This window comes from Lampetra planeri, chromosome 25 (assembly GCF_965212315.1).
Source record: "Lampetra planeri chromosome 25, kcLamPlan1.2.h2, whole genome shotgun sequence".
NCBI lineage: Eukaryota > Metazoa > Chordata > Hyperoartia > Petromyzontiformes > Petromyzontidae > Lampetra > Lampetra planeri.
Window position 1 is genome coordinate 10,373,083 of NC_136131.1, and position 12,314 is coordinate 10,385,396.

Here is a 12,314-nt window from a genome sequence, read left to right on the forward strand (position 1 = left end):
GCGTGCAATCGGAGCTTGTCCACGCGCGCCGGTGACTTAAATAATTTTACGAGTCACGACGGAGCGAGGGTGAGACGGCAAATCGTGGCACAGAATGAGGACAGTGGTTCGGACCGAGTGTTATACCACAGGTGCTCATGCGAGCGCTGGCGAGGATGAGGATGTGCGTGGCGGTTGAGGTGCCAGAGACCAGTCCACCCGCAATGCGCCCGATCTCAGAATCAAAATAGTTATTTAAACTGGGGGAATCCGATGAGCTATGAAGCTCTTTGTAATTTACAGATGTCCAGTCGCGGCAGGTCAGAGCGTTACAACAACAAACAATACAAAAACACAATTTGAGTGTCAATTATAGGAAAGGTTAACAAATCACTAAAAAAACATTTGCAAACAAAACTCAACTATTTTAGTTTCGCTAAGCAGGTTGGAGCCGGCATAGCGCTTCGACGATTGACCACTGTGCATTATTATCTTGGCAGTTGTGGGGCACGCCTGTAATCCCGCACTGTGGAGGTGAGGGTTGATGGATCACACAAATGCTGTGAACTCCCTTCCCGGAGGCATCGAGGTGCCATACCTTGGCTCGCCAGGAGAAGGCGGTGCGGCAAATGCGAATGCCACCTGTTCCATATCACATTGCGAGGGCCATCTCCGACAACGTTGGTTAACCTCCCGCACGTAGACACTCGTTGATTGGCCGATAACACCTTTATATATAGAGGACTGCAGAGCTGACGGGGGACCGGGGGGGAGACGGGGGAGGGGGGGTTATATTGTGCCGACTCACCACCTCGCTGCTCTTCTGTGGTTGCGCCTGCTCCTGCCTCTGAGTCGTTCTCTCTCTCTCTCTCTTCGAGAGTGAGTGGGTGTCGTGCAGCAGCGGCGGCGCGTTGCAAGTTCAATGCAGGCTGCCATAGGCCACTGAGGCTCTGTCGGGGGCATCACAGGCAGTGCAACAAAATCCACTGCTGGACTGTACTTCTATGCGCTCACGTTTACACTGCCGGTCTTCACCGCGACGCGCTGACCAAGCGTGCCGAAGTATGGCCAAATGGTTCCCATGACCTGCACAGACACGGGCAGGCCCTCATCCAGCAGTGGATTGACAAGAGGGCAGTTACTGATACGTCTGAACAAGTCTACACATTTAGAAAACCTTCCGGGGCAAGGAATCTTCACGATCGAAACGTCTTCTGCACCGTCTTCAACGGAGCCCTGAAAAAACTGGGCCACGTTGGAAAAACAAAAACACCTCTGAAGTGTATCGAAGGGGAGAAAGATGTGATGATGCTTTCTGGCCTCCACTTTCAGGAAGATCCAGTCCGTAGCGAGAGCCTTCGTTATGTTTCCTGCCCAAGATTTTTCGGAGGGGTCCACAGGATCCGCATGGTCAAATAACTTCCACAACCTAATCCTGATGGTGTTCGGGGGCCTGTGGTCAAGTCACTTGGAATGTGTCCGCTCTCATCAGATCTTTAAAGCTAAGCAAAATTTGAGCCTGGATAGCGCTTGGATTAGCAGTCGCCACACATGCCAGACGATTTAGTGGCTAGTGGCAGGCAGTGCTGAAAATCCACTGCTGTACTGTACTTCTTTGGCCGCACGTTTAGGATCCCTGCTTTGACCAACGCACACCCCCACAACCCACACAGCCTCATCTAGCAGTGGATTGACAAATGGCAGAACAGGTACCATGCAGTTGAGGCAGGTGTGTGGTCTAGGTATACTAGGCATGTCTTGGCATTGGATGGGCGAAGGCTGTAGGTGTATTGTGCAGGACCTTGGTGTTGTATGGGGGAGGAGTTGGAGGGGTGTTGTGGGATTGAGGGGTGGGTTGGGGAGGGGGCACAGGGGTAGGGTTAGGGTGGGCGTTTATTTACGGCAGTGTTTGCAGACGTTAGCCCAGTCTGCCTCGCCACACAGGCCACGCTCATGCTGTTCAATGATGAACGACCGTTAGTGCAGTTCATTTCGGGCCCGCCTGATTTATTAGCCAAGCAGGGCCGCCGCTGGCAGGTCAATACTTTATTGGAGTGCACAATGTCAGCGCCAAGGTCATCGCACGTTCTACACACACCGACGCACCACCGCGTCGCTTCCCCGCATCCTCCTCCACCCGTACCCCCCCCCCCCACACACACACACAACCACACACAGGCAAAGATCCCCTGTATAGCCTTACATAGACATTTGGGGCAAGTGCGGTTAGCGAGCACCGATGAAGGCCGGCACGGCACACGAGGGGGCGGGTGGCCAACACCACGCCCGGCCGCCTTTGTCTCCCTACTGGCGATGTTTACACATAGCACCAGGTTCTCATTTGAGGCTGAGTCGACCTAAGGGAGGCCCAGGACCCAGAGGTGTGGACTCGAGTCATGTGACTTGGACTCGAGTCAGACTCGAGTCATGAATTTGATGACTTGCGACTCGACTTGGACTTGCATAACAATGACTTTGTCCCACCTCTGCCAGGACCGGTTCAGATAATCGTCATTGGTTTTGGCCGTGAGCGGGAATCGAACCCGGGTCGCCAGGTTCGTAGTGCAGCGCGCTGACCGCTACACTACCGCTCCCCACACACAGCCACACACACACAGCCACACACACAGACACACACAGACACACACATAGACACACACACAGACACACAGACGCATGCTGCATGCGTTCTGCCGTCAGCGCCTACTCACCAACACTTTTGCGCACACGGCGGCAGCGATAAAGCAAAGCAACTTTAATCACATCCGAGTCTTGATGCGCTGTAACTTTCGAGGCGCTTCAACAACAACAACAAAATAGGAGGGGATATAAAGACAGAACACGTGGCATTCCGACGGATCGCTGCCTTTCCTGGTGATACCGTAATTTCGTGTGTAAGCGCTAATGTTTATTTTTGTGTAGCCTTGTGCCACTTAACCTGCGTTCCTTTTTTTTGTAAGGGGTGCGAGACTCTGCTTGCGTGAGCGAAGGCGTCAGAGGTTCGCAGATTCCAAGCCAGGTGCCCAGCGGTTACTGTCACCTGTGCTGGAGAGCGCAACGCGACCACGAGAGGGGTTAAGACACGAGGCCGAAAAATGTACCGCCTTTAGAGGCTGAACTTTTTCACTTGTGCCGGCCAATTACGTACATTCGCGTGTGTGCGCCCACACGCGCACGGACACGGACACACACGATCCTCCTCTTAAGTGCTTTATAGAAAAGCCCCACGATGCGACCAAGGAACCCACAGTCGAGTACTGTACTGTAATAAACTATTGATTCCCCCCCCCCCTCTCTCGCTCTCTCTCTGAGCAAGTTTGAGAAGGTTGGAAAGGTGAGTTAGAAAGGTGGTGTTGAGAGCGGAGGCGGGAGAGGGAGTTGGGGGGGGGGGAGACGGGGGTGGGAAGATAAACCCAAAATCTCAGTAGAGGCGAGGGTTATGGACGCTGCTGAGCAGCGGGAATGATTGTGGGAAAGTTTGCTGGCAGTGGAAAGGTTGGGAGAGAGAGAGAATAAAAGTTGCTTGTGAATTTGTATTCTTAGGAACATGCGTGCCCGGGCAATGTGTACCTGGCCCACTTATTCCCCCTCCCACTGCCATTTCTGCTTCGACACTTCAGATCCATAACGGTAGCGGTAAGGGAAACACAATCGATGGCAACTCTATTAATGTGAAATAAACTGTCAATTACGCGCCCGGTGCCAATGAGTGTTGTTTTTTGTTGTTATAAGTTTCCTCGTTCCGATTCCCATTTTTTTTCGCACCCACTTTCGTTTTAAAATTTACCTCTCTCCCCCTCCTCTCTCTCCCTTCTTCGGTTTATTTTTCTTAAACTCTCGACCCTGTGTCACGCAACACAAACAAACCGCCACAGTGGTCGATTTCTGATTATGAAGTGCCTTGAGCTGTGTGGCAATAGGTTTTATTGCGTCTCAATTGCAAGAGAGAGGTGGTGGGGAGGGGAGTGGGGGATGATGGAGGGGGAGAACGGGGGGGGGGGGGGAGATGGGGGTGCGGTTACTTTGTAAATGGACTCTGTTGCAGGTATGAAACAACATGTGCCTAAAGCAGTACGGGTCTGGTTTCTTCGGCCTGGGTTAGGAGAGATGAGGCAAATTGGATCGTTTCAAACCAAAAAATAAATAACTAAAGAAATCTCACCGCGGGGTCCCACCAAATGCCACGTCGCCTCCGGCAAAAAACTGACAATTATCAAAATTGCATCTAATCACTGTCGTAGTCCAATTTCCTTTACTAATAAATTAAGGTCACATGTAAATTTAAAGCGTAACACATGGGTGTTTTATCTCCACTCCGTCGGTATGAAAGGTTATTATTACTATTGCAATGAAGGGTTTGGATAAAAATGCACGCTCAAAGAATTTTAATCTGAACTAATGTATGTAAACCACAAGGATATTATTTTTTTTAGGTAAAAAGTAGACCGCCTTTGACCATATCATCGATGCACCTGACCTTGCTACATCCTCAGATGCTTAGCAGAATTGAATCTGTATAGAACTTGGCTGGGTTACAGGACTATGATGAGGGCAGCAAGGGGCAGTGTAATACAAATCCGCTTGTGTACCGTGCTTCCATGCTCCCACGGCTATGTTCAGTGTATTCACCAACCAGCACTGACCAGCATGCCGATCTAAGGTGAATGAAATCCCATGAACCGCAATAGCACGAGAATGCCCCTTATTCAGCAAAAATAGCTGCATGTTGTACAAGTCGACTTTACTATACGTGTGTGTAAATAATTCAATGAGCATACATATGCAACATGCACTTACGATGGCTAATTGCGGATTCCTGCGCATTGTTGGTTTGAAAAACTGCTCGAAATTCGTACACGGCGTTCGTTTCGCGTCGTCTGCCGATGTGAAGGTGCGCACCCCATTGTAAGTTGGCCCTGATCGAGGCGGCTATGGCCAACTGTTTCGTCGTTCTGTGCAGTTTCTCACGAAAGTCATTAACGCCGAGCCAAGTTGAGCCCCTTCCCGATTTTCACGCACCCAGGAGGGGGGAGGGGGAGAGGGGGCCGAGCGCGTTCCGCGGGGCGTTAAGCGAAAGCGAGGGTTTACGACGGGAGGGCCTGCGCCTAGCCATCCGTCTCCCGCCTTCATAAAGTCCTCAGCCTTGTATCTCACCCAACTTATCGATTCTACATTATCATTTGTCACGGGTCGCACTAAGTCACGGGGAAAATACAGACCTTATTTTTTGTTTCCGACCACCCCCATCCCATCCCATCTCACTCTCTGAGAACACAGGCTGTGTGGGAAGCAAATTATTTGTCGTTTCTTTTGGGGGTCCCCCGTGATTGCGCCTTGATTAAAATAGAAGTATCGTGTTATCCGTAGCAAGGTCGCCCAGTGCACGAGAGTCAATCAAATTGCAGGTAAATTGTACATTAGCCCTGAGTCGAATTCATATATTTATATATTTTGTTGGGTTTACATGGTGCGCAATTTTTTTGTTTATAAAAAAGTAAAACAGATAGACTGGTATTCCAGGTTGGTACCTGATGAGATTGACTTTCATAAAAGATAATTGTTTTTTTTATAATCGATAACATGACCAGTTGCAGTAGTTCAAAGCCATGGTGGTTTGCGCACTGCGCTAAGAATCCGGTGACATGGGTTCGATTACTGGCACGGCTAACGCCAGTGGCGAGTGATGTCTGAGCTCGCACTGGGTCCAGCAACCCGCAATGACCAGCGTGGTAAAGTATGGTCAAACGACCCCCCCCAATCATTTACATCCCCTAAGTTAAAGCCTTCATGCAGTCGTGAATTGACTGCAAATAAAAGCGAAATGGACCGTCCCCAAAGATGCGGTATAAAATCATATCTGTTAAGTTTGAAAATGTTTTTCATTTGTTTTAAATAATACTACTGTTAGTCACTTCCTACATAATTGTTAGTCATTAAGTTCATCCAGAACACGGCTGAATTTGGCTAGGATGTTTACAATTGGTATTTTAATGACCAAACAACATGCGGAAAACCTCAGGAATCATAGTTTAGTTATTTAAAAATTCTACACAAATCTATTATATTTTCGCCAAATTCCACATTGTGTTTGCGTGTGTTTACACGTTTCTATCAACGTTGTTTTGTGTTTCCGCTAAATGACACGGAAGAATTCCTTCCCGACAGAGCAAAATCGCTGGCAGCTCACGTTTGTGATCGCACGACCATCATCGACCTTGATTCGTCAAATTGCGTGAAAATTCTGCAGGTGGACCTCGTGAGGCGGTGTGTCCTCGGGGTTAAAGAGGGGCTCGGGCGAGCGTTAGTACCGGTCTCTTCGAATGAGTGGGGTTAAGAGTGGGGTCAGGGGTTGGAGGGTGGGTGGGGAGCAAGAGGATGGCGAAGACAGGGGGGGGGGGGGGCTCATATACCCCAAGCCTGTCCGAATTGACCCCGGTTTTTAATTTGGGCCGGGGCAGCACAGCAGTCTGGGATATGGGAGCAAGCTTCGGTTTCAGTGTAATGACCATGGTTAGGGCAAGCTCACTAATTACACTATCAATTTCACGGGAATGCTACACGGACCGTCGGTGTGGAGTTGTGGGCCGACGCGAGGGTTACGGGGGGGGGGGGGGTGGGGGCACTGGTCACGCAGTAAGGTTACGTCAATGGCTCCTTCCAAGAGTTATTTCTACAACTCATTTCAGTCTTCCGTGCCTCGCGATCGGCAAAAAGCACCACGAGTATGAAGACCAGGGCTGGCCAGCGAAAGGCCATTTTTGTAAAGGTTTTGCGGCGGCGCTCGGCAATTTAGCGTTTCAGGTGGATTAAAACTATCGAATGTGTGGCGATTAAACATTTTGTTGATATTTCTAAAGCGATGCGTAAGAGTTGGGGGGGGGGGGGATATGCTTCGCGGCATGTGTGAGCTCGCATGGAAATTTGCAAGGAATTCACGAGATTGTAAAATATCCGGAATTTATGTATTATAACAAATGAATAATCACACATGCATGCTGCTGTGTGTGCACGCATACCATGTATATTTATATCCACTTAGCGAGTTTTTTTTTCCTCTCTCTCTCGGAAAATGTCAGTTTTCCGTGCTTTCTATCCCCCAAGTTGGTGAAAATGTTCATCCTATTCACTTGGGGTGTGTGCACTGAGTGTTCACACTGTCAGATCCTTGATTGCAGTGCCAAAGCAATAAATCATGACACTTGTAATAAGCACATGTCAGCCTTCAAATACATATCCGTTTTTTTTTTCTCTCTCTCTCTCTCGTCTCAAAATTCCGCAGGAATATCGCCTCGGAATGAAAGCTAAGGCCAACGTGACGATATTAACGGGCGGGATTGTGATAGTTTTGCAATGCGCGTTGTGTTCGAGTGCGTTTTCTTGGATTGTAGAGGCAACTTTTATTTTGGGATCCGCGCATTATTCTGCGGGGCGAAGTGTCACGAAGATTTCACACTGCTGCTCTATCCAGCCATTTCCACACACATGTCGGTTTTCCCTGCAGCCTGTAATGAAAGCTCTCGCCACCTTTACATTCGAATTTGATTTCACTGCAAGGCACCACAATGTGATACATTCTCATGTTTGTATTGGCTGTTGAGGTCACGTGACCTATTTTGATTACAACGTGGTATATACAAATAAATATAAATAATTATTAAAGGGGTGCACATGCAATTCTACACGTGGATCACGACTTGTGAGAATACATTTTAATCGATGAATCAATCGTTACATCTCTAGTTTTCACTGCACACTATCGTTTTGTCTCCTACACACATTCGGCAAAGAGGAATTGGCCAAACATCACAAACAGAGAGTTCTCCCAAAAACGATCTTGAGGCTCGGTACATTTTCCTTGGGTGAAACATATGATGCATTGTTAGAGATGCATGCTTTTTCTTCTTCATAATATCGTTAAGAATATTAAGAATATGGAATTTTGGTATTTGTGCCCTGCTCATAACAAGTATAGTGTGCAAGTGGTTCTGGGGGGGGTGTAATTCTCCATGTAGTTTTACGAATTTAAGTAATCTGCAAGTAACTTTTATTTTGTCGTTGTCAATGTGGACCATGACGCACGGCCTACTCCTCATCGAATGACGCCACCGCATCCCCGTGGTCGGTAAACGGCCTCGGTATTAACCAGAGAGGCCCCTTGGGCTGAAACGAGGAACTTCTGCAGCGAGCGGGCAAATTCGCTCAATGCACGGCCAGGGGCTCGTGTTTCGAATGCCACTGGACATAAGCGACAGATGGGTCTCGTTTGAATTCTGACCTGACGCTTGAAACACTGACGCCGAGTTGATTTCATCCCCCGTCAATGCGTGGACCACGGATGCTCGCACTTGATGCGGAGTCAATCGCGGCGAAGTCCTCGCCGTTGTACAGCGTCTTGCTTGGATGAAACCTCCGGACACAGCAAGTAATGAGAAAGGACACAAAACCCACTTTGCACCTGCCATTTTCCTCAGACGGTGTATACGCGCGTGCATCTCACGGGCACATCTGTAACAGGCATCGCGAAGCCTTTAAATTAGTGTTGAATTACCAGGTCCGCTGTGTAAGCAGTCTATCTATATCGCCTGAACGTGTGAATAACTGGGATGGGCTGTTGGTGGGTTGGCGAGTGAGGGCCGAGGTGAGTGAGTGGGTGTCGGAATCTCTACTCGAGGACAAAAAAAAAGCACAACAAAGTAAAGCCTTCCTTGACGTGACGATCCAACATCAGTGGGCACGCACAGACCCACACGAGAGAGAGAGAGGTTCATCATGAGCACGCCAATTTTGAATCGTCCCCCCCCCCCCCCTACCGCGTGTACACAGGCCTCCGCTGCTGCTGCTGCTGCAGCTCGTAACCGCTGCCACCCCGATGCTGAGCACGAATCTCGAGGGGGGAGACGGTGAACAGAGCTGCTACATTTTTTTTCGATTTAAAGCTTTCGTGACCGCAGGGATTCATCTTCTTGGTTCTTTCGGTAAAGTCACGTAGAAGGGAAGTAATAAAATAATACAAATAAAACATAATAAAATAAAATAATAAAATAACAAAATAATATAATATCTTTTAATGAAATGAAATAATGATTTTTTTACGTTTTCTTTTTATTATTTGATCACTTCCCTTCTACGTGACTTTACCGAAAGAACCAAGAAGAGAGCCGCTCATCTCTGCCCGCTTGCTGGGCACAGCCGAGGCTCGCTACGCCGCCCCGCGATGCCCGATTCGGCTCCCTTGTCCCGTGTCCCATTGGGCTCAGTCGGCGACCGCTCTAAACCCCCGCTGCGACTCTCTCTCTCTGCCGCGACGCTTGCGCTTTTTTGTTTTTGGAGTGGATAAGCGGGCAGCGGTGCCATCCCACTTCACCCCCTCCCCACCCACCCCGCGCCTGCTCCCCCCTTTGTGGATATCCTCACCTAGTCTTGGCGTGGACAGCACGCAGGACATTCATAGAAGACACGTGCGGGCGTGCTGATTCTTATTTCGTACGGCTGATGTAGACGCAGAGCATCAGCTACGATTTCTCGTCCAGGTGGCCGAGCCACAGATGACCGCGTCAGGAGCTCGTGGAGTGGTATCGCTGTGATGTCTCCTTCGTATTTGTGGATCGGGGCATTATGTTTTGTACGGTCCGTTCTGGAGGACCACAGTCACACACTGGAGAGTTTTTTTTATTTCCCATTTGTGCATCAGGTGTCCGCATCTGCCATGGCTTGTGCAGTGGATGCGGTTTAGGGTGGACCACGAGCTTCGTGGAAGATCAAACCGAGGGAGCTTCTACGTTGGGTCTTTCACGAGGTGCGTGCGGGTGTGCTGATGGGCGGGTCGCTCATTTTCCTTTCCTGCATTGAGTCGGACTGTAAAGCTCTCTCCGTGAACTGACAATTTTGGTGGTCATCGCCCATCTGATGGTGATGTTTTCATGGCATTGTAAATTCTGGTATAATAATAATTATTATTTTCAGCCCTGTTGTCAATCTACTGCTGGACGAAGGCGGATTTCCCTAAGTCATGTCAGTCATTGTTTGACCATGCTTCACCACTCTTGTGAAAATTAATTCCCCACCCCTCCCCCTCCCCAAGTACAAGTTCATGAACAACATCAATATGAATCGCAGGTTTTATTTAGACAAAAATTGTTTAAATTTTCTCATTTATAACCCTTTCATGGCACAGTTCCTGAGAACTCAGGGCACTTCCAGGATGTTTTCTCTCCCAAGCAGCCTCTGTATATTCCAACGAGCCCCAGGGTGCAGCCGCGATAAGCACGAACGGTTATGCATAGTGCGAAAGAAGTTCCACATACACAAATACACGAGAACGCCCTCACCCCCGTGGAATGAAATGTCCTCGCTGGGAAAGAGACTGTGGGACTGGCAACTCACTTGGTAATGTTGAGGATCTCTTTTTGACATGCGTAGGTCATGAGCCCAATGAATCAGTCACTGAGTCAGAAACCGTTTTGTTCTTCCAGGTGAAAAGCCAATGAGACCAACAGTTGTATTCTTGGTTCTTTCGGTAAAGTCACGTAGAAGGGAAATGATAAAATAATAAAAATAAAACAATAAAATTCTCAATAAAAAATTATTGCTGTGGGTTTCACACCTGATGATGATTGCTTGTGTTGCAATCGAAACGTCGTGAGAATTTTATAGTTTATTTTTTTAATTTTATAATTTCCCTTCTACTTGACTTTACCGAAATAACCACGAATATGAATCCCTGCAGTCACGAAAGCTTTAAATCGAAAAGTTTTTAACTTTTATTTAAGGGGATCCTGGGTAACCACATCAACAACAAAAAACAACAATTTGCAAAGTGTCTTAATGCCATTGCATCTCATGACTCTTTTAGAAGGCAAATGCAGGAACAAAAAATTTGACGCAAAATGTGCACGGAAAAAAAAAACGTTAAAATTGTAAATAAACCTAAGCAAGCCTCACATGCAAGTCCTTAAAATTAACATATTGGCAAAGAAAGTTAGCACGCAAGTCTTCATAATAAACTGGTATTGGACAATTAAGTTGTCCTGTTTTGTCATGTACAACACGAGTAATAACAATTAGACAATTAAAATAGCAACTTTTGTTTGAGATTGTAATACCATACCAACGTGATGTGTATTGCACTTGTGTCCAGTATGATAGTATTACCTCTGCTATTCACTTACATTGATTCAACAACAGCAAGATGAGATTGTATCAATGTTTGTTACTAAATGGGAACATTCGCGCACATACACAAAGACATAGATTCCCCGTTATAGCCTTTAACATGATTGGGGCAAGTGCTGTAAGCGAGGACCTATTATGGCCGACATGGCACACGAAAGGGTGAGTGGCTAGCAACACACCCGGCCGTCTTTGTCTCTCCCAATGTTGTCATTTTCACACCACACCAGGTACTCATTTAAAGCTGAGTCGACCTAGGGGAGGCCCCCAGAACCGGTTCCGAAAATCGTCACTGCCCTTGGCCATGAGCAGGAATTGAACTCGGGTCGCCGGGTTCGTATCGCAGCGCGCTAACCACTACACTACCCCTCCGCACCATTCACAGACGCGCGTACACACGCCACGTGTACATACGAACCTGACATTGGTTTCTAGCTGTGAGCACGACACTGAAACGTAGACTATAACACAACAGCACAGGTCATTAAAATCAGACGCTTGCTAGCTGGCCACAGAGCAGCAACGTGTTATTGTCCACACATTTGCAAAGCAGTCAGATCGTGGCAGAGCAACTGACAAAGCGCCCAGAGAGCTTTGTCCTCTCCATTCGAATCGTGAAAAGGTCACGAGATGGTTTGTCCCTTTGGTGACATTTTGGTAAAGACCAACGCAGCAGGACTCGGACGAAGTCCACCTTGGCCGGTGTCACACACGGGGCCCTGTCGTGCTGTTGTGGAAGGTCACCGTTAGATTTCCTCTTCTTCATATTTGTAAATATATATTTTAGATACATTCCGCTTTCTTCTGCCAGCAGTATGACGAGCGTGCCTCTGACATGAAAAAAAAATCATTAAAAAGAAACGCGGCGAAAATGTTGGATTCGTAAATTAACTGTGTTTAAAACGTAAGATGCATTCTACGGTCCCCATTGTAGCTTGTTTTATGGGGGAAAAAACATTATAATATCACAATAGAGTTTGTATGTGTGGCAGTGTGCAATATGGGGGGTGGGGTTCTATGATCAGGGAAAATGGAGATAATTTTTTGTTATTGATCTTTTTGCAGAGGGATTAGAGAGATAAAAAAAATTACAACGCATCTGATGAGAGGTGGGGGTTGGGGGGGGGGCTAGATAGGGGTAGAACTATCCTGGGGCCTAATAATCA

The 12,314-nt window shown here is 47.8% G+C and overlaps 1 long non-coding RNA gene across 7 annotated transcripts in view; it reads left to right on the forward strand.

The window, feature by feature from the left end:
• Nucleotides 1–9,486: 9,486 nt before the first annotated feature.
• The window catches only part of LOC144727447 (uncharacterized), a 30,025-nt gene continuing 27,197 nt past the window's right edge, over nt 9,487–12,314 (forward strand). Inside the window, exons 1-2 of one of the 7 annotated variants that reach the window (XR_013587383.1) lie at nt 9,487–9,775; nt 11,379–11,481. This is a non-coding gene — a long non-coding RNA (uncharacterized LOC144727447). The remainder of the gene's footprint in view (nt 9,776–11,378; nt 11,482–12,314) is intronic. The other 6 variants (XR_013587382.1, XR_013587389.1, XR_013587386.1 and 3 more) reach the window with 6 other exon arrangements.